General features: G+C 45.3%; 1 pseudogene; it reads right to left on the bottom strand.

Moving 5' to 3' along the window:
- The window catches only part of LOC125536855 (putative carboxylesterase 7), a 36,248-nt pseudogene extending 13,342 nt beyond the window's left edge, over positions 1–22,906 (bottom strand).
- Between the last annotated feature and the right edge of the window lie 248 nt (positions 22,907–23,154).

Genomic DNA, 23,154 nt, shown 5'->3' with positions numbered 1-23,154 from the left:
TGGAATATGCAAGCCAAGTTCTATAATGAAAAATTCCCACTAGTATATGAAAGTGATAACATAGGAGACTCTCTATCATGAAGATCATGGTGCTACTTTGAAGCACAAGTGTGGTAAAAGGATAGTAGCATTGTCCCTTCTCTCTTTTTCTCTCATTTTTTTATTTTTTTTATTTGGGCCATCTCTTTTTTATGGCCTTTTTTATTTGGGCTTCTTTGGCCTCTTTTTTTTCATCCGGAGTCTCATCCTGACTTGTGGGGGAATCATAGTCTCCATCATCCTTTCTTCACTAGGACAATGCTCTAATAATGATGATCATCACACTTTTATTTTCTTACAACTCGACACTTAGAAAAAATATGACTCTATGTGAATGCCTCCGGCGATGTACCAGGATATGCAATGAATCAAGAGTGACATGTATAAAAGAATTATGAACGGTGGCTTTGCAACAAATACAATGTCAACTACATGATCATGCAAAGCAATATGACAATGATGGAGCGTGTCATAGTAAACGGAATGGTGGAAAGTTCCATGGCAATATATCTCGGAATGGCTATGGAAATGCCATGATAGGTAGGTATGGTGGCTGTTTTGAGGAAGGTATATGGTGGGTGTATGATACCGGCAAAAGGTGCGCGGTATTAGAGAGGCTAGCAATGGTGGAAGGGTCAGAGTGCGTATGATCCATGGACTCAACATTTGTCGGGACCCCGATTCTAAGTCACACTGATCTAGCATGTAACACCTCATATCACTTTGCAGCCTCACGCACGGTATTCCCACGGGTGTCGCCTTACCATGGCTCGGGACCGTTTGCGCCTTTTGGCTCACGTATATGATAGTATCGCTAGCATCCGTATGACAGAGAACCCGGGCCGACATGACAAGTCGTGAACCCAAAGTGGCACTAACTTACGGGGACAAGCATACATGAATCAACATCGAGCATGTCGGTCAGCAACGTGCGAATCCGAGCTGTAGCACTGGGCTAACAGACTCCGGTGAACCGGGCTGTAGCAGGCTAGGCAGGACTCCAGATATCACCGCATGACATTTCCCCGAAGGGACAAACACATGAACGAAGTGAATCACATGCCGGCCAGTCTACGTGTTCCGGAGCAGTAGTGCTGGGCTAGCAGGACTCCGGTAAACCTGGCTGTAGTGGACTACCATGGCTCGGTGGAAGCACTAGACTACATTTCCCCATAAGGGAGGCTACCAAGGATAGACAACTAGGTTGTCGGATCCCACACATAGCAATACACGTTACACGTACGCATAACATGCAAGTATGTGCTGTACAACATGGCATCACAACATAACACAAACTCATAGATAAAGGCCCAGAAGAGCCACATAGCTTTAAATACAAACAGGGGTCACATGACCCATCATTCAGAGCATACAAGCAACGGAAGCATTACATGTCTGAGTACAGACAACTACAAAAGAAAAAGGCTGAGAAGCCTGACTATCTACAAGTCCCTCCCAAGGGTACAAGATCATAGCTGAGGTAACAAGCTACTCGTCGAAGTCCAAGCGGTACTACTAGTGAGACAGATGTCTCACCTGCAAAACATAAATAAAGCAAACATGAGTACAAGAGTACTCAGCAAGACTTACATCAGATCCTATCATACATGCATTAGTATCAAGAAGGCAATGTGGGGTTTAGTTGCAGCAAGCCAGCTTTGACTCAGTGGCTATCCTGTTCTACGACAACGAGAAACTTCTTTGAGGTGAGGCAGCGCACACGAGTCCACTAATCACCACATCAATACACTACAATGGATTCATCCCCGTCTCTCTACGAGAAGGCCATCCATAGCACTCACACTTGTCTTGAGTATTTTAGAGTATCCACTTTAAGTTGTCTATGTACCACGTAAGCATCCAAGAAGTCCATAACCGAGGACACGGCTATTCGAATAGATCATGAGAACCCTGCAGGGGTGTACTTCTTCACACACACTCTCACCACTTATCACCATGTACACGTCATGTACCTCGGCAAACTTCAAGCGGAAGCCTGGCGAGGGTGTCGGCCACGACCTGACTAACCACACAAGTCTCTCATCTAGGTTTATCGCCTATTCGGGTTCCATCCGCAAGGAGATCCGACCGGGGTGTCTCTCACGGCCCCAAACGATGTGAGAAGGGTTCCCAAGCCCACCATCCGGGTGCCACTTGGTACACCGTGCCACTGTGCCTAGTCTGTCCCAAGCCCACCTGGCCGGGTGCCACTTGGTAGACTACTAACACTACCTACAAACACCAGAAACTAGTTGCAACTCCTGGACAAAGATCAAGTCGGTTAATAAGTCGAGTGGGGTCGAGTTACCGGAACCAAATGTGTGGTAGTAGCTATTCATTGGACAACTTACACGGAACTCAGTGCTTAAGGACGGTTCCAGTGAGACAACCCACCATGTACTCCTACATGGCCTCTCACCGCTACCTTTACCAAATCGTGTTCACATGCTTAACTCTCAGCACGAGAACATATCGTACCACTCCAATTCATTCCCGATGAATCAGACCTGACACAACTCTAAGCAATAGCAGGCATGGCATGGCAGGAACACAACATGTCTCAATCAACTCCTACACATGCTAGTGAGTTTTAACTATTTACTGTGGCAATGACAGGTCATGCAGAGGAATGGGTTCAACTACCGCAACATAAAGTAGCAGTTGAATCGTTGTTGTCCTAATGCAATAAAAGAGAGCAGGAGAGAGAGGGTAGGATTGTATCGAAATGAACAAGGGGGTTTGCTTGCCTGGTAGATCAACAGGGGCACTGCTCCTCAGAAAGGTACTCTGGAGCACTCTCCGGAGTGGGACCTATCGAGAGGGAACGGTGTCAGAAATCAATACACAAGCATATGCAACAATATGATGCATGAACATGGCATGAAGATGTGATGTTGTTTGATTTAATGCAACTATCATTTAACTTGGAAGAGGTCCATTTGAACCAAAGGTTCAAATGCAACTCTAATTAAAATCCCTTTAAATGCCATAAGTGTGTTATCATATATACAGCATGTATAGGTTGGTTTATCATGCATGAAAATGGTACAGATGGATAGATTGAATTTTTCTGATCATTTTTCATATATAACTTATTTCAATCTGAGCTACGGTTGAATTTCTATGAATTTTTGAAGTTTATATCATTTTCTGGGATTTCCTGATTTATTTTTAAACCAGAAAAATGATATATTGCGTCAGCATGACAGCAGCATTGCGTGAGCAGGTCAAAGGCGGCTGACCAGGTCTAACCTGACGTGTGGGGTCCACATGTCAGTGTCTGTGGCTAAGCCTAAATTAAATTAAACCTGAACTGGTTTAGTTAATGGGGTTGGGTCCACGCGTCAGTGACCCAATTAGTTAACATGGTTTAATTAGTTGTTAAACTAATCCTAAATTAGAAATTAGCAGGGCCGGGCCCCACATGTCATTGACCCACAAGGGTCAAAGCTAGGTCAGCAGGGGGGTTGGGCCCGGTCAATCCCGCCGGCGTTAAGCCGCCGGCGAGGCAGAACGCAGCGGAGGGCTCGGGATCGTCGCTCCGGCGACCATTTGGGCGGCAGAGACCACCCACGCGAAGCCTAGGCTCGCGCACATCTAGGGAAGGCGACGGGAGGACACGGGGTAGCCGAAGACGACCGCGACGAGGTCATCCGCGGCGGCCGGAGCATGGCTACGGGCGGGAGCGGGCTGCGGGGCATGGGGAGGCCACCCGAGGGGCTCTGCGGCACCCTCGTGGCACCAGGAGCACGACTGGGTGGTCGGGGCGGCTGGCTCGGGCTCTGGCCACGGTGGCTCCATGATCGGCGGCGAGGAGCTACGACCGTTGTGGGGAAAAGGAGCTACGGCGCGAGAACGGCGGAACAGAAAGTGGGGAACGGAGCAGAAGCTCATTGCGGACTCGACAGGCTTGACGGCGAGCTCGGGGACGCACTGGAGACGGCGGGGCGGCGAAGACGATCTCCGGTGGCCGGGGATGAAGACAACGTCGATGGAGATGCTCTAGGGCCTCCCGAGGCGCGTTGCTTGACGGAGAGATGGCCAGCGACGTGGCGGAGCTTGCAGACACAAAGAGAGGGCGAGGGGGAGGCGGTGAGAGTGACAACGGCGAGCGGCGGCGACGAAGCTGTTCGGGGGGTGAGAGAGAGAGGTCCAGGGGAGGGGATGAGCATGGGGGAGAGTGGGAGAGGGTCGAGGGGAGTGCGTGGCGTCGCTTGGACACATCTGGGATGAAGCAGGCAGGGAGGAGGTGGCCGGGCGCGTGCTCGCGCGCTCCCATGCACTCGTCCTCCTGGCGCGAGCTAGGAGATGACTGGCGCGGCCAGTTGGCTGGGCCGGCCTGCTGGGCCGCATAGTGCCAGGCCGCAGGTAAGGTCCAGGTAAGCGTTTTCCTTTTTGTTTTCTTTTCTATTTTTCTGACATTTGTTTGTTTTAATAAAAATACTAAACCATTTTATTTTCTTATGCCAATTTTTGCAGGGGCTAGTGGTATTATTCCAGAGCTCCTCAACTAATGGCATAATTTTTGGACAATATTATATATATATATATAATAATATATATCCAGAGCAAATAATTACTCCATTAATTCCAAATGCCCAAAATAAATACTTATGAGCTCCTGAAAATGTTGGTTTGATTTTTATCTCTGTCCAATATTTTCAGAGAGCAACATGAGCATTTTCTTGGACCTTTTTGGAGCAATTTTTTTATTTGGGTCATTTCTAGAATGATTCTGAGGGTTTTAGAAATCCCTATTTCAAATTTCAATGAAATTTAAACATGATGCAAACATGAAGGCTAGCCTAGGTCATACCAGAACTAGGGATGTGACAACTCGCCCCCACTCAAAAGAATCTCGTCCCGAGATTCAGGAGTCGGCGGAAAGAAAGTGGGGTACTCAAGTCAAAGACGATCTTCACGCTCCCAAGTAGCTTCTCTCTCGGAATGATGAGACCACTGAACCTTGAGAAACTTGATGTTATGACGTCAAGTGACACGCTCTGCTTGATTAAGAATGCGAACAGGGTACTCTCGATATGCAAGGTTATCTTGGAGATCAAGTGTTTCGTGGTCCACTTCACGGATGGGATCCGAGAAGCAACGCCCGAGTTGAGAGACGTGGAAGACATCACGTACTCGAGACAGATGTGGGGGTAGTTCCAACTGGTAGGCAACCTCTCCTTGTTTAGCGAGAATGCGAAAAGGACCAATGTAACGAGGAGCCAACTTGCCCTTGATACCGAAACGATGGGTACCCTTCAAAGGAGTAACCCGAAGGGAAGCCTTGTCACCAACTTCATAAGCCACTTCCTTATGACAACGGTCATACTGGCTCTTTTGAAGAGATTGGGTTGTTTTCAAATTCTCACAAATGATGCGAACTTGCTCTTCTGCCTCCTGGATCATGTCCGGTCCAAAGAATTGTCTTTCACCGGTTTCTGACCAGTTCAAAGGTGTTCGACATCTTCGTCCATACAGAATCTCAAAAGGAGCTTTCTTGAGGCTGGATTGGTAGCTATTGTTATAAGCAAACTCAGCGAAAGGAAGGCACTTCTCCCAATCCATACCAAATGAGATAACGCAAGCTCTGAGCATGTCTTCGAGAATTTGGTTGACCCTTTCCACATGACCACTTGATTGAGGGTGGAAAGCGGTACTGAAGGAAAGATGGGTACCCATGGCAGTTTGGAAACTCTCCCAGAAATGAGAAGTGAAAAGACTACCACGGTCTGAATTGATCTCTAGTGGGACACCATGAAGTGAAACTATTCGAGAAATATATAAGTCAGCGAGCTGACTAGCGGTGATACTCTCTCTAACAGGTAGGAAGTGAGCCACTTTGGAAAGACGATCAATGACTACGAAGATAGCATTATTCCCTTTCTTGGTCCTGGGAAAGCCAGTGGTGAAGTCCATACCAACTTTATCCCATTTCCATTCAGGAATAGCTAAAGGCTGAAGGGTGCCAGCAGGTCTTTGATGTTCAGCCTTAACGCGACGACAAACGTCAGAGTTAGCAATGAACTCAGCGATTTCTCTTTTCATCCTAGTCCACCAGAACCTCTGGCGGAAGTCCTGATACATCTTAGTACTACCGGGATGAATCGTGAGAGGAGATTCATGAGCCTCCTTAAGAATCAGTTGCCGAAGATGCTGCTTCTTGGGGACCACCAGGCGATTCCCGAAGAAAACAACACCTCGATCATCTATAGAGAAACTACCAGCAATGCCCTTGGCAATGTTTCTCTTGATTCGGGTAATCTCCGTATCATGCTTCTGGGCTTCTATGATATCATCCACAAGAGTAGGTTTCGCCACCAAGGTAGAAGGAATCCGTGAGGAGCAATGTGAAGGTTGAGCTTACATAACTCCTCATGGAGAAGTGCTTGGCCCTGTTGCAACATGAGATTGTTGCAATAGGACTTACGACTTAGTGCATCAGCCATGACATTTCCCTTGCCTGGGGTGTAGGTAATCCCTAAGTCGTAATCTGAGATCAACTCCAACCAACGCCTTTGCCTAAGGTTCAAATCTGGTTGGGTGAAGATATACTTGAGACTCTGGTGATCGGTGTAAATCTCGCAACGCTTACCAAGAAGGTAATGTCGCCAGGTCTTAAGTGCATAGACTACGACTGCAAGCTCTAGATCATGTGTAGGATAATTCTCCTCATGTGGATGCAACTGTCGAGATGCATAGGCAATCACATGGCGATCTTTCATAAGAATGCAGCCTAGTCCTTGTCGTGAGGCATCACAATAGATAACAAAGTCCTTAGTGAAATCCGGTGGCACAAGTATGGGAGCAGAAGTCAGGCGTCTTTTCAGTTCCTGAAAACTGTACTCACACTGTGGGGACCACTCAAACTTTTTATCTTTCTTGAGAAATTCCGTGAGAGGTTTGGCCACTTTGGAGAAGTTCTCAACGAAGCGGCGACAATAACTGGCTAGACCAAGGAAACTCCTAACTTGCTTAACTATTTCAGGCGGAGTCCAATCAAGAACGGCCTGAACTCTCTCGGGATTGACAGCAATGCCCTTACCAGAGATCACGTGGCCGAGATAGGTCACTTCTGGCAACCAAAATCCGCACTTAGAGAACTTGGCATACAGGCGGTGCTCTCTGAGTTTTTCTAACACAAGTCTAATATGTCCGGCATGCTCTTCCTCGTTCTTCGAGTAAATAAGGATATCATCAAGGTAAACCACGACGAACTTATCTAAGTACTCCATGAAGATCGAGTTCATCAAGCGGGAGAATGTAGCTGAAGCATTGGTTAGACTGAAGGACATGACGGTGTACTCGTACTGGCTATAACGAGTAACAAAAGCCATCTTAGGAATGTCCCCATTTCTGATCTTGATTTGGTGGTAGCCTAACCTCAAATCCATCTTTGAAGAGACCAAGGATCCAGCGAGCTGAGCATACAGGTCGTTGATCCTGGGGAGCAGATACTTGTTCTTTATCATGACCAAATTAACGGGACGATAATCTACAACCATTCAGTCCGTACCATCCTTCTTCTTGACGAAGAGGACGGGGCAAGCCCAGGGAGAAGAACTAGGACGGATGAAACCCTTTAGCAAGGATTCATCGAGTTGTTTCTTAAGCTCAGCTAGCTCTAAGGGTGCCATCTTGTAAGGTCTCCTAGAGATTGGGGTGGTTCCTGGGATAAGATCTATGACAAACTCTACATCTCTGTCAGGTGGAATACCTGGCAGTTCCTCTGGAAAGACATCCAGAAAGTCACGGACTACCGGGATATCTTCAAGGTCTGGAAGAGGGCTGGCATTAAGAGAATAGAGTTGGCGCTTTGCAACTCTAGTGGAGACAGTGACTATCTTGCCAGATGGGTGTGTAAGCTGAACAGACTTAGTGTAACAATCAATCTTGGCATAATGAGCTTTCATCCAGTCCATACCCAAGATGATGTTAATATCTGTAGACTTGAGGGCTATAAGTGATGCAAGAAATACAAGTCTGTCAACAAGGATTTCATTACCATGGCTTACACTAGAAGTTTGCCATTTGGATCCAGGAGTTTGAATGACTAGTGGAGAGGGCATATCACAAAATGAAATGTTGTGCAAGTTAGCATAGCTTTCAGAAATGAAGGAGTGAGATGCTCCAGTGTCGAACAGAACCGATGCTGGATGGCAGTTGACAAGGAGTGTACCAAGAACGACATCCGGATCATCATGAGCGTCTTTAGCTGAGACGTGATGCACACATCCACGTTCAGTGGGAGCTAACTTGACACTGATCATCTTGCGTGATGGCTTACCACGGCCAACAGACTTCTCAGGCGGGGGTGGAGCATAGTTGGTTTGGGAGCAGTCATGTGCATAGTGTCCTGGCTCTCCGCATGTGAAACAAGTCCCTGAAGTAGGACGTGGACCCGCTTTGACAAGCGGTCTACCAATAGGACTGGGTGGAGCATGTAACTGAATTGGGTGAGGTGCCACACAAGAAGGCCTCGGTGTATAACCGGGTGGAAGAGCGGAGTTCGGAACCCAAATCCAGCGCTTCTGCGAGGTAGAACCGGAGGAAGAACCCAAATCACGGGTGTGCTTACGAGACTCCTCTTAAGTGAGTTGAGTTGTCTCTGCATTAATGGCCTTGTTCACAAGAGCTTGGAATGTATTGCAATGATGCAAGTGGAGATCACGACGCAACTTGGGGTTGAGACCCTTCCGGAACCTAGCCTACTTCTTGGCGTCCGTGGACACCTCTTCCGTAGCATAACAGGCGAGGTTCTCAAACTCTCTACTGTAAGCATCAACAACCATCTTACTCTGGGTGAAACTACATAACTCTTCTCTCTTGCGGTCAATGAGAGCCTGAGGAATGTGATGCTCGCGAAAAGCCTGAGTGAAATCTCTCCAGGTGGTTATCTGGCCAGCTGGAAGCATAGCCTCATAGTTCTCCCACCAAAGACAAGCAGGACCTTCCAGATGATAAGCAGCGTAGGTGACCTTGTCACTTTCAGCTACGTTCACAGAACGCAGCTTGTGAGTGATACTACGAAGCCAGTCATTTGCATCGAGCGGTTCAATGGAATGATGGAAGATAGGTGGTTTCAGACCAATGAAATCATAGATGGTCGCTGACTCTTTGCACTGGGGTGCGGTGTTCTCCTCAATACGTGCTAACAAGCGGTTAGACTCACGCTTGTTCCTCTCCATCTCTAACATGAACTCTGCTAACGAAGACTGATCGGGAGGATCCTCATCCCTACCATCTCCGTGGTTCCGACTACGAGCAACAGAACTTCGGTTAACTGACGACATCCTGAAGAACCAACCAAGGAAACAAGGATGGATTCAGCATCATCATAAGGATGTAGAATATAGTACAAGGAAAATACTATCTCTTGAACTCCTAGGACAATTCCGGCAGCATAACGGCAGTAAAATGCTCAAAATGAGACATTCTGCAAAAGACTTGGTAGCACCAAACTCAACATCATCACTCAAGGTTCTGAGATATTACTAAACAGGATACACCGGAGGTACTCGAACTGGGATATGACTCTGATCAACCAATCCTTAGATACTACGGAGAAGTAACACGTGATCCTGATAGACGGAAGAGAAAGCCTAGTTCCTTAACCCTGTAGGAAAGATAGGATGACACAGATCAGAAGGCATGAGGTATAAGGAGTAAAAGAGCCTTACGTTCCCTTCCACAATAAATTCCCTTATATAACTAAAGAGTTTCTAGACTCAACTTCGACCAGGTTGGCTTGGAAATCCTACAGGCAGTTAGGCTCTGATACCAAGGCTGTCGGGACCCCGATTCTAAGTCACATCGATCTAGCATGTAACACCTCATATCACTTTGCGGCCTCACGCACGGTATTCCCACAGGTGTCGCCTTACCATGGCCCGAGACCGTTTGCGCCTTTTGGCTCCCGTATATGATAGTATCGCTAGCATCCGTATGACAGAGAACCCAGGCTGACATGACTAGTTGTGAACCCAAAGTGGCACTAACTTACGGGGACAGACATACATGAATCAACATCGAGCATGTCGGTCAGCAGCGTGCGAATCCGGGCTGTAGCACTGGGCTAACAAGACTCCGGTGAACCGGCTGTAGCAAGCTAGGCAGGACTCCGAATGTCACCGCGTGACATTTCCCCGAAGGGACAGACACAGGAACGAAGTGAATCACATGCTGGCCAGTCTAAGTGTTCCGGAGTAGTAGTGTTGGGCTAGCAGGACTCCAGTAAACCGGGCTGTAGCGGACTACCATGGCTCGGTGGAAGCACTAGACTACATTTCCCCATAAGAGAGGCTACCAAGGATAGACAACTAGGTTGTCGGATCCCACACATAGCAATACACGTTACAAGTACGCATAACATGCAAGTAGGTGCTGTACAACATGGCATCACAACATAACGCAAACTCATATAGATAAAGGCCCAGAAGAGCCACATAGCATTAAATACAAACAGGGGTCACATGACGCATCATTCAGAGCATACAAGCAACGGAAGCATTACATGTCTGAGTACAGACAAGTACAAAAGAAAAAGGCTGAGAAGCCTGACTATCTACAAGTCCCTCCCAAGGGTACAAGATCGTAGCTGAGGTAACAAGCTACTCGTCGAAGTCCAAGCGGTACTACTAGTGAGACAGATGTCTCACCTGCAAAACATAAATAAAGCAAACGTGAGTACAAAGGTACTCAGCAAGACTTACATCAGATCCTATCATACATGCATTAGTATCAAGAAGGCAATGTGGGGTTTAGTTGCGGCAAGCCAGCTTTGACTCAGTGGCTATCCTGTTCTACGACAACGAGAAACTTCTTTGAGGTGAGGCAACGCACACGAGTCCACTAATCACCACATCGATACACTACTATGGATTCATCCCCGTCTCTCTATGAGAAGGCCATCCATAGCACTCACACTTGTCTTGAGCATTTTAGAGTATCCACTTTAAGTTTTCTATGTACCACGTAAGCATCCAAGAAGTCCATAACCGAGGACACGGCTATTTGAATAGATCATGAGAACCCTGCAGGGGTGTACTTCTTCACACACGCTCTCACCACTTATCACCATGTACACGTCATGTACCTCGGCAACCTTCAAGCGGAAGCCTGGCGAGGGTGTCGGCCACGACCTGACTAACCACACAAGTCTCTCATCCAGGTTTATCGCCTATTCGGGTTCCATCCGCAAGGAGATCCGGTCGGGGTGTCGCTCACGGCCCTAAATGATGTGAGCAGGGTTCCCAAGCCCACCATCCGGGTGCCACTTGGTACACCGTGCCACTGTGCCTAGTCTGGCCCAAGTCGGTTAATAAGTCGATAGGGGTCACTTGGTAGACTACTAACACTACCTACAAACACCAGAAACTAGTTGCAACTCCTGGACAGAGATCAAGTCGGTTAATAAGTCGAGAGGGGTCAAGTTACTGGAACCAAATGTGTGGTAGTAGCTAGTCATTGGACAACTTACACGAAAACTCAGTGCTTAAGGACGGTTCTAGTGAGACAACCCACCATGTACTCCTACATGGCCTCTCACCGCCACCTTTACCAAATCGTGTTCACACGCTTAACTCTCAGCACCAGAACATATCGTACCACTCCAATTCATTCCCGATGAATCAAACCTGACACAACTCTAAGCAATAGCAGGCATGGCATGGCCGGAACACAACATGGCTCAATCAACTCCTACACATGCTAGTGGGTTTTAACTATTTACTGTGGCAATGACAGGTCATGCAGAGGAATGGGTTCAACTACCGCAGCATAAAGTAGCAGTTGAATCGTTGTTGTCCTAATGCAATAAAAGAGAGCAGGAGCAAGAGGGTAGGATTGTATCGAAATGAACAAGGGGGTTTGCTTGCCTGGTAGATCAACAGGGGGCACTGCTCCTCAGACAGGTACTCTGGAGCACTCTCCGGAGCAGGACCTATCGAGAGGGAACGGTGTCGGAAATCAATACACAAGCATATGCAACAATATGATGCATGAACATGGCATGAAGATGTGATGTTGTTTGAGTTAATGCAACTAGCATTTAACTTGGAAGAGGTCCATTTGCACCAAAGGTTCAAATGCAACTCTAATTAAAATCCCTTTAAATGCCATAAGTGTGTTATCATATATACATCATGTATAGGTTGGTTTATCATGCATGAAAATGGTACAGATGGATAGATTGAATTTTTTGATCATTTTTCATATATAACTTATTTCAATCCGAGCTACGGTTGAATTTCTATGAATTTTTGAAGTTTATATCACTTTGTGGGATTTCCTGATTTATTTTTAAACCAGAAAAATGATATATTGCGTCAGCATGACAGCAGCATTGCGTCAGCAGGTCAAAGGCGGCTGACCAGGTCAAACCTGACGTGTGGGGTCCACACGTCAGTGTCTGTGGCTAATCCTAAATTAAATTAAACCTAAACTAGTTTAGTTAATGGGGTTGGGCCCACGCGTCAGTGACCCAATTAGTTAACAGGGTTTAATTAGTTGTTAAACTAATCCTAAATTAGAAATTAGCAGGGCTGGGCCCCACATGTGATTGACCCACAAGGGTCAAAGCTGGGTCAGCAGGGGGGTTGGACCCGGTCAATCCCGCCGGCGTTAAGCCGCCGGCGAGGCAGAACACGGCGGAGGGCTCGGGATCGTCGCTCCGGCGACCATTTGGGCGGCGGAGACCACCCATGCGAAGCCCAGGCTCGCGCGCATCCAGGGGAGGCGACGGGAGGACGCGGGGTGGCCGGAGACGACCGTGGCGAGGTCATCCACGGCGGCCGGAGCACGGCTACGGGCGGGAGCGGGCTGCGAGGCACGAGGAGGGCACCCGAGGGGCTCTATGGCACCCTCGTGGCACCAGGAGCACGACTGGGTGCTCGGGGGCGGCTGGCTCGGGCTCTGGCCACGATGGCTCCATGATCGGCGGCGAGGAGCTACGACCGTTGTGGGGAAAAGGAGCTACGGCGTGAGAACGGCGGAACAGAAAGAGGGGAACGGAGCAGAAGCTCACTGCGGACTCGACGGGCTTGACGACGAGCTCGAGGACGCACTGGAGACGGCGGGACGGCGAAGACGATCTCCGGTGGCCGGGGATGAAGACGACGTCGATGGAGACGCTCTAGGGCCTGCCGAGGCGCGTGGCTTGACGGAGAGATGGCCGGCGATGTGGCGGAGCTTGCAGACACGAAGAGAGGGCGAGGGGGAGGCGATGAGCGTGACAACGGCGAGCGGCGGCGACGAAGCCGTTCGGGGGGGTGAGAGAGAGAGGTCCAGGGGAGAGGATGAGCATGGGGAGAGTGGGAGAGGGTCGAGGGGAGTGCGTGGCGTCGCCTGGACGCATCTGGGATGAAGCAGGCAGGGAGGAGGTGGCCGGGCGCGTGCTCGCGCGCGCTAGCCACGCGCTCGTCCTCCTAGCGTGAGCTAGGAGATGACTGGCGCGGCAAGTTGGCTGGGCCGGCCTGCTGGGCCGCACAGTGCCAGGCCGCAGGTAAGGTCCAGGTAAGCATTTTCCTTTTTGTTTTCTTTTCTATTTTTCTGACATTTGTTTGGTTTAATAAAAATACTAAACCATTTTATTTTCTTATGCCAATTTTTGCAGGGGCTAGTGGTATTATTCCAGAGCTCCTCAACTAATGGCATAATTTTTGGACAATATTATATATATATATAATATATATCCAGAGCAAATAATTACTCCATTAATTCCAAATGCCCAAAATAAATACTTATGAGCTCGTGAAAATGTTCGTTTGATTTTTATCTCTGTCCAATATTTTCAGAGAGCAACATGAGCATTTTCTTGGACCTTTTTGGAGCAATTTTTTATTTGGGTCATTTCCAGAATGATTCTGAGGGTTACACAAATCCCCATTTCAAATTTCAATGAAATTTAAACATGATGCAAACATGAAGGCTAGCCTAGGTCATACCAGAACTAGGGATGTGACAACATTAGTTATAAAGAACTCATATACTTATTGCAAAAACTACAAGTTATCAAAGCAAAGTATTACGCGCATGCTCCTAGGGGGATAGATTGGTTGGAAAATACCATCACTCGTCCCCGACCGCCACTCATAAGGAAGACAATCAATAAATAAATCATGCTCCGACTTCATCACATAACGGTTCACCATACATGCATGCTATGGGTATCACAAACTTTAACACAAGTATTTCTCAAATTCACAACTACTCAACTAGCACAACTTTAATATCACCATCTCCATATCTCAAATCAATTATCAAGTATCAAACTTCTCTTAGTATTCAACACACTCATAAGAAAGTTTTTACTAATCTTGTATACCTAGCATATTAGGATTATTGAAGCAATTTACCATGCTATTTAATACTCTCAATATAATCTAAGTGAAGCATGATATTTCAATAGTTTCTATAAAACAAATCCATCACCGTGCTCTAAAAGATATAAGTGAAGTACTAGAGCAAAACTATATAACTCAAAAGATATAAGTGAAGCACATAGAGTATTCTAATAATTTCTGAATCATGTGTATCTCTCTCAAAAGGTGTCTACAACAAACATGATTGTGGTAAACTAAAAAGAAAAGACTCAAATCATACAAGACGCTCCAAGCAAAACACATATCATGTGGTGAATAAAAATAAGATCAAATCAACTATCACCGTAAGCTATCCCAAAGGTCTTACTTGGCACAAACACTAATTAAAATATAAAAAACTACATCTAACCAGAGGCTAGATAAATTATTTTAATTAAAAAAAGAACCTAAAAAGCAAAAACAGAAATAAAATTGGGTTGCCTCCCAACAAGCGCTATTATTTAACGCCCTTAGCTAGGCATAAAACACAAATAGATCTAAGTATTCTCATCTTCAGTATGCAATTCTTTTCTCATCAAATCCTCCAAAACTTGTCTTAGCAATTATATTGTTTCCTTTATTTCCTTCCTAGTAGATGAACTTAAATCATGAAAAGGACTTTGATTGGTAATTTTAACATTCATAAACCCATAGTCTGGATCATCACCGTATATATCATAATATAAAATATGTAGCCCGTTTCTAACGGGTTCCTTCATCATTTTATTCAAACAATCTCTATTAAATCCTACATAAATTCCTCTATTTATCCAATCAAACTCCTCAAAAGTCTTAAGATACAAGGATTGATATATTTCTGAATGGGGAACTCTCCGTCTAAGATTTTCACTATAAGATTGATAATCCCTAGATTACAAATTACGCATAGTTTCTTTATCATGGAGGATATCTATAATTGGAGGGTGTTCAACATCCTTTTTATAGAAAGCGAAAATATCCCTAGCTTCTTGTACTATAAAATCGAATTCACGCAAAAGGATAATAGTAGCAATCTTTTAGCTATTGGATGATTAATATTAGGAAGTCCATAAAACACTTTTTCCAAAGCAGGATGAAGATGCACAGATTTTCTTTCTAATTTCTCAACAAGCATAACAATAGCATATACATAACAATTTGTCTCGAGAAGAATAGATCTTTTATTAATAGGCATGGATCCCATATAATCAAAGAATTCTTGGATGATACTCTTTCCAATAATATTACCGTCCCCCACACAAAAGATTTTTGTTTTGTAATTAGGAGGTTTTTTAGTTTCATGATCCAAAAACAAGATTCAAGTTTCTCCTCAAGATTTTCAGCGGTAACCTCCCCAGTTTCAGACATGGTGGCAGCAAATAGATCTAGCAGATGAACAACCCAAAAGGCAAACGAAGAAGACAAATGGAAGAGTGGCGAAGAAAAGGCAAATCTTTTCAAAAATTGTTTTAGAAGTGGGGGAGAGGAAAATGAGAGGCGAATGGCGAATAATGTACTGCAAGAGATGAGAGTTTATAATGGGTACTTGGTATGCCTTGACTTGGCATAGATCTCCCCGGCAATGGCACCAGAAATTGGCAAGTTGATGGGAGACAAATCTTTACTCTTGACTTGGCGTAAGTCTCCCCGGCAACGACGCGAGAAATTGGCAAGTTGACGGGAGACAAATCTTGACTCTTGACTTGGCGTAAATCTCCCTGGCAACGATGCCAGAAATTGGCAAGTTGACGCAAGACAAATCTTGACTCTTGACTTGGCGTAAATCTCCTCGGCAACGCCGCCAGAAATTCTTCATGCTACTTCTTGAGCTTGCGTTGGTTTTTCCCTTGAAGAGGAAAAGGTGATGCAGCAAAGTAGAGTAAGTATTTTCCTCAGTTTTGAGAACCAAGGTATCAATCCAGTAGGAGACAACACACAAGTCACCGAATACCTGCACAAACAAACAACAACTTGCACCCAACGCGATAAAGGGGTTGTCAATCCCTTCACGGTTACTTGCAAAGGTGAGATCTGATAGAGATAGATAAACGATAAAGTAAATATTTTTGGTATTTTTGGTTTATAGATCGAAAAGTAAAAGATTGCAAAGGAAGTAAATCGGAAACTAATACGATCAAAAATAGAAGATTATATGATGGAAAATAGACCCGGGGGCCATAGGTTTTACTAGAGGCTTCTCTCAAGATAGAAAATATTGCGGTGGGTGAACAAATTACTGCCGAGCAATTCATAGAAAAGCACAAATTTATGACGATATCTAAGTCAATGATCATGAATATAGGCATTAGGTCCGTGAGAAGTAGACCGAAACGATTCTGCATCTAGTACTATTACTCCACACATCGACCGGCTCCTGCCTGCATCTAGAGTATTAAGTCCATGAAGAACAGAGTAACGCATTAAGTAAGATGACATGATGTAGAGGAATACTCAAGCAATATGATATAAACCCCATCTTTTTATCCTCGATGTCAACAATACAATATGTGCCTTCTGTCCCTACTGTCACTGGGAAAGGACACCGCAAGATTGAACCCAAAGCTATGCACTTCTCCCATTGCAAGAAAAACCAATCTAGTTGGTGAAACCAATCGATAGTTCGAAGAGACTTGCAAAGAAATCAAATCATGCATATAAGAATTTAGTGGAGATTTCAATAATATTCATAACTAAGTTGGTCATAAATCCACTATTCATTAGATCTCGGCAAACACACCGCAAAAAAGTATTACATCGAATATATCTCCAAGAACATCAAGGAGAACATGGTATTGAGAATCAAATAGAGAGAAGAAGCCATCTAGCTACTAGCTATGGACCCGTAGGTCTTTGGTAAACTACTCACGCTTCATCGGATGGGTAATGATGTTCATGTAGAAGTCCTCCGTGATCAAATCCCCTCCGACAGGATGCCGGAAAAGGCCCCTAGATGGGATCTCACCGGTACAGAAGGTTGCGGCGATGGAAAAGTGTTTTCGTGGCTCCCTTGGTTGTTTTGGGGATATATAGGAATGTATAGGTGGAAGAAATAGGCTGGTGGAGTCATGAGGGGCCCACAAGGGTGGGGGCGCGCCGTACCCCCCTGGGCGCGCCCACCATCCTTGTGGCTGCCTCGTGGCTTCCCTAACATGCACTCCAAGTCTTCTGGATGTCTTCTAGTTCAAGAAAAATCATCGCGAAAGTTTTATTCCGTTTGGACTTCGTTTGGTATTCCTTTTCAGCGAAACTCTAAAGCAAGGAAAAAATAGAAACTGGCACTGGGATCTAGGTTAGTAGGTTAGTCCCAAAATCATATAAAATAGCATATTAATTCATATAAAACATCCAAAACAAATAATATAATAGCATGGAACAATCAAAAATTATAGATACGTTGGAGACATATCAAATTCTTATTCAAGTATCCTTTTATGCTATCCAGAAATTCTATAGCATTTCTAATCAACAATATGTCATCCAGATATAATATCAGAAATGATGCAGAGTTCCCACTCACTTTTTTGTAAATACAGGCTTCATATAAGTCTATATATACCATATGCTTTGATCACCTAATCAAAGCGCATATTCCAACTCCGAGATGCTTGCACCAGTCCATAGATGGATCGCTAGAGTTTGCACACTTTGTTAGCACATTTAGGATCAACAAAACCTCCTGGTTGCATCATATACAACTCTTCTTTAAGAAATCCAATAAGGAATGCAATTTTGACGTCCATTTGCCCGATTTCATAATTATAAAATTCGGCAATTGCTAACATGATTCGGACTAACTTAAGCATCGCTACGGGTGAGAAGGTCTCATCATAGTCAACCCCTTGAACTTCTCGAAAACCTTTTGCGACAAGTCGAGTTTTGTAGATGGTGACATTACCATCAGCGTCTATCTTCTTATTGAAGATCTATTTATTCTCAATGGCTTGCCAATCATCGGGTAAATCCACCAAAGTCTACACTTTGTTCTCATACATGGATCGTACCTCAGATTTCATGGCCTCAAGCCATTTATGAGAATCTGGGCTCATCATAGCTTCTTCATAGTTTGTAGGTTCGCCATAGTCAAGTAACATGACTTCCAGGACAAGATTACCGTACCACTCTGGTGCGGAACGTGCTCTGTTCGATCTACGAGGTCCAGTAGTAACTTGATCTGAAGTTTCATGATCATCATCATTAGCTTCCTCTCTAGTTGGTGTAGGCATCATGGGAACGAATTTCTCAGATGTGCTACTTTCCAAATTGAGAGAAGGTACAATTACCTCATCAAGTTCTGCTTTCCTCCCACTCACTTCTTTCGAGAGAAACTCCTCTAGAAATGTTCCATTCTTGGCAACAAAGATCTTGCCTTCAGATCTGTGGTAGAAGGTGTACCCAATTGTTTCCTTAGGGTATCCTATGAAGACGCACTTCTCCGATTTGGGTTCGAGCTTATCAGGCTGAAGCCTTTGGACATAAGTGTCGCAACCCCAAACTTTAAGAAATGATAGCTTAGGTTTCTTGCCAAACCATAGTTCATATGGTGTCATCTCAATGGATTTAGATGGTGCCCTATTTAATATGAATGTGTCTGTCTCTAATGCATAACACCAAAACGATAGTGGTAAATCGGTAAGAGACATCATATAACGCACCATATTCAATAAAGTACGGTTAACACGTCCAGACACACCATTACGCTGTGGTGTTCCAGGTGGCATGAGTTGTGAAACAATTCCACATTGTTTTAAATGAAAGCCATATTCGTAACTCAAATATTCGCCTCTGCGATCAGATCGTAGAAACTTTATTTTCTTGTTACTCCATTGTTCCAAAGAATGGAGTTTTAGTCAACTTGCCCATGAGGCATGATTCGCAAGTATCAAATGATTCATAATCAAGTGATTTCAAAAGTCCATCTGCATGGAGTTTCTTCATGCACTTTACACCAGTATGACCTAAACGGCAAGTGATTTCAAAAGTCCATCTGCATGGAGTTTCTCCACTTCACTCTGAAATTCTTTGACTTTTTAAATGTTTCGAACTTGTGTTTCATCAAGTAGATATACCCATACCTACTCAAATCATCTGTGAAGGTTAGAAAATAACGATACCCGCCCCATGCTTCAACACTCATCGGACCGCATTCATCGGTATGTATTATTTCCAATAAGTCATTAGCTCACTCCATTGTTCCAAAGAATGGAGTTTTAGTCAACTTGCCCATGAGGCATGATTCGCAAGTATCAAATGATTCATAATCAAGTGATTTCAAAAGTCCATCTGCATGGAGTTTCTTCATGCACTTTACACCAGTATGACCTAAACGGCAGTGCCACAAGTATGTTGCACTATCATTATCAACTTTGCATTTTTTGGCATCAATATTATGAATATGTGTATCACTACGATCGAGTCAATAAACCATTCACATTGGGTGTATGACGATAGAAGGTTTTACTCATGTAAACAGAACAACAATTATTCTCTGACTTAAATGAATAAACGTATTGCAATAAACATGATCTAATCATATTCATGCTCAAGGCAAACACCAAATAATATTTATTTAAGTTCAACACTAACCCCGAAGGTAGAGGGAGTGTGCGATGGTGATCATATCAACCTTGGAATCATTTCCAACACACATCGTCACCTCGCTTTGAACTAGTCTCTACAACTCCTGTTTTGAGTTACTAATCTTAGCAACTGAACCGGTATCAAATACCCAAGGGTAATTTTGAACACTAGTAAAATACACATCAATAACATGTATGTCAAATATATCTTTGTTCACTTTGCCATCCTTCTTATCCGCCAAGTATTTGGGGCAGTTCCACTTCCAGTGACCATTTTCTTTACGGTAGAAGCACTCAGTTTCAGGTTTGGGTCCAACTTTGGGCTTCTTCACGAGAGTAGCAATTTGCTTGCCATTCTTCTTGAAGTTCCCTTTCTTTCCCTTGCCCTTTTTCTTGAAACTAGTGGTCTTGTTAAACCATCAACACTTGATGCTCTTGCTTGATTTCTACCTTCACCAATTTCAGCATCGTGAAGAGCTTAGGAATCGTTTTTTTCATCCCTTGCATATTATAGTTCATCACGAAGTTCTAGTAGCTTGGTGATAGTGACTAGAGAACTTTGTCAATCACTATCTTATCTGTAAGATTAACTCCCACTTGATTCAAGAGATTGCACTACCCAGGCATTCTAAGAACATGCTCATTGGCTGATCTATTCTCATCCATCTTGTAGGCAAAGTACTTGTCAAGGGTCTCATACCTCTAAAACACGGGCATAAGTCTAAAATACCAATTCCAGCTCTTGGAACATCTCATAAGTTCCATGGTGTTCAAAATGTTTTTGAAATCCCGGTTCTAAGCCGTAAAGCATGGCGCACTAAACTATTATGTAGTCATCATATCGAGCTTGCCAAACATTCATAACGCCTGCATTTGCTCCTGCAATAGGTCTGTCACCTAGCGGTGCATCAAGAACATAATTCTTCTGTGCAGCAATGAGGATAATCCTCAGATCACGGACCCAGCCCGCATCATTGCTACTATCCTCTTTCAATTTAGTTTTCTCTAGGAACATATCAGAAATATATAGGCGCTATATCACGAGCTATTGATCTACAACATAGATATGCAAAACTATTAAGACTAAGTTCGTGATAAATTAAGTTCAATTAATCAAATTACTAATGAACTTCCACTTAAATAAACATCCCTCAAATTTATCTAAGTGATACATGATCCAAATCAACTAACCCATGTCCGATCATCACGTGAGATGGGGTAGTCATCAATGGTGAACATCTTTATGTTGATCATATCTACTATATGACTCATGTTCGACCTTTCGGTCTCCAGTGTTCCGACACCATGTCTGTACATGCTAGGCTCATCAAGTTTAACCCAAGTATTCTGCATGTGCAAAACTATCTTACACCCGTTGTATGTGGACGTAGAGTCTATCACACCCGATCATCATGTGGTGTCTCCAAATGATGAACTATAGCAACGGTGCATACTCAGAGAGAACACTTTTTTCTTGAAATTAAGTGAAGGGATCATCTTAGAATGCTACCGCCGTTCTAAGCAAAATAAGATGCATAAAAGATAAACATCACATGCAATCAAAACATGTGACATGATATGGCCATCATCTTATGATTTTGATCTCCATCTCCAAAGCATCATCATGATCTTCATCGTCACCGGCTTGACACCTTGATCTCCATCCTAGCATCGTTGTGTCAAGGTGGTCACGCCAACTATTGCTTCTACAACTATCGCTAACGCATCTTTATTACCTAATATTAAAGGATGGAGGCTTTCGTAGTTCTCCATACGTCATCCTATTGTGTCCGTTGATTTTATGTTAATCATAGAGATTGATGGACGAGATTTAAAAGTAGATCTATCCCAGCGATCGATCTGATTTGGTCGGTCTAGCGATCGATTCGTTTTTTAGGAACCCTAGAGATGGATCTTTCATTAGCCCAGGCTAACTCGATCTAATGGACCAGCCCAAGCCCAACTAGCGTTCTAATTGGATCTCCCACGTTACGCTAGATGCATTTCCCAAAAAAAGACGTTCCACTCGATGGGATAAAAAGATAGAAACGACGACATACGCCACCATGGCGAGGCGGCGAGCTCCTTGACAGCATTCTCGGAGTCACGACATAACCCTCACCCTTGGCCTCGTGGTACTCCAGCTCGGCGTCCCACCCGCACGCCTTGATCCCCTCCGCGTACGCGCGCACCCTCTCCACGAACTAGCAGTGCTCCGTTGTGTTGACCAGCACACAACCGCTCCCAAGCTGCCTCCACTCCCCCGGAGGCGCCACCTGGTTGATGTACGGGCGGTCAAAGCCGAACTTGCCACTGCAGATGACCTCCCATGCGCGATCGAAGAAGCCGCGGTACCCAGCGTCGGTGGGCTTCCCGCCCACCAGCTCTTTCCCCAGAAGTAAGGGTTCAGGAGTGCCACACTGCTGACCTTGTCGCCGTAGCCACCCATGCGCTCCTTCCCTAGCCGTATCGTCGTGGCGTGCACCATGTTGGCTCCGGTGTTGTCGCCCTTGAGGACGACACGGGAGGCATCGCCGTGCGCGGCGAACCAGGGCTTGGCGCCGTTGTATGCGGCTGGAATGTGGTACTCCGGGGCGAGACGGTAGTCGACTGAGAGGACGACGGCGAGGACGGCTGCGGCGAGGGAGGTACAGTACCTGTGGTAGAGCGGAGACGCGACGGTGTGGACGAAGAACGCGCCACCGTGGAAGAAGATGACTACGGGGAACTTCTTGTCGGGCTCCGAAGCGACGGTGAAGGGGAGGTAGATGCGGGCATGGATGTTGGCCACAGGGTCAAGGATGACGTCCTTGGAAGCGATGCCGTTGGCGGGGTCCCCGGAGGGGGAGGGCGGCACGGTCTCGACGTCGTTGAAGCGCTCGACACGGCCGCCGCCGATCAGATACGCGAGAGGCTCTCGCAGAGAGCTGTTCATAAGGGTGCAGGGGGTGTTGTACAGATCGAGAGCCTGACTACGTTTCCCGCCACCGTGGGCAAGTAGACAAGCAGCTAGATGGATATGTCATATACTCATATATGCCTTCCGGCCGGAAGGAATCAATCGATGCAGAGATTGTGATCCGGCGGAACCAATCAGTAAGTGCTCAGATCTTCTCTCCAATAATGTGATAGGTAGAATATTAGTTCACGCATGCAGAAACTCTCCGTGATATGTTTTATCTGAAGCCACAATACATCCA

This window comes from Triticum urartu, chromosome 2A (assembly GCF_056163025.1).
Source record: "Triticum urartu cultivar PI428250 chromosome 2A, HENAU_Tu73, whole genome shotgun sequence".
Taxonomy (NCBI): domain Eukaryota; kingdom Viridiplantae; phylum Streptophyta; class Magnoliopsida; order Poales; family Poaceae; genus Triticum; species Triticum urartu.
This window is presented reverse-complemented; position numbering and strand designations above follow the sequence as displayed.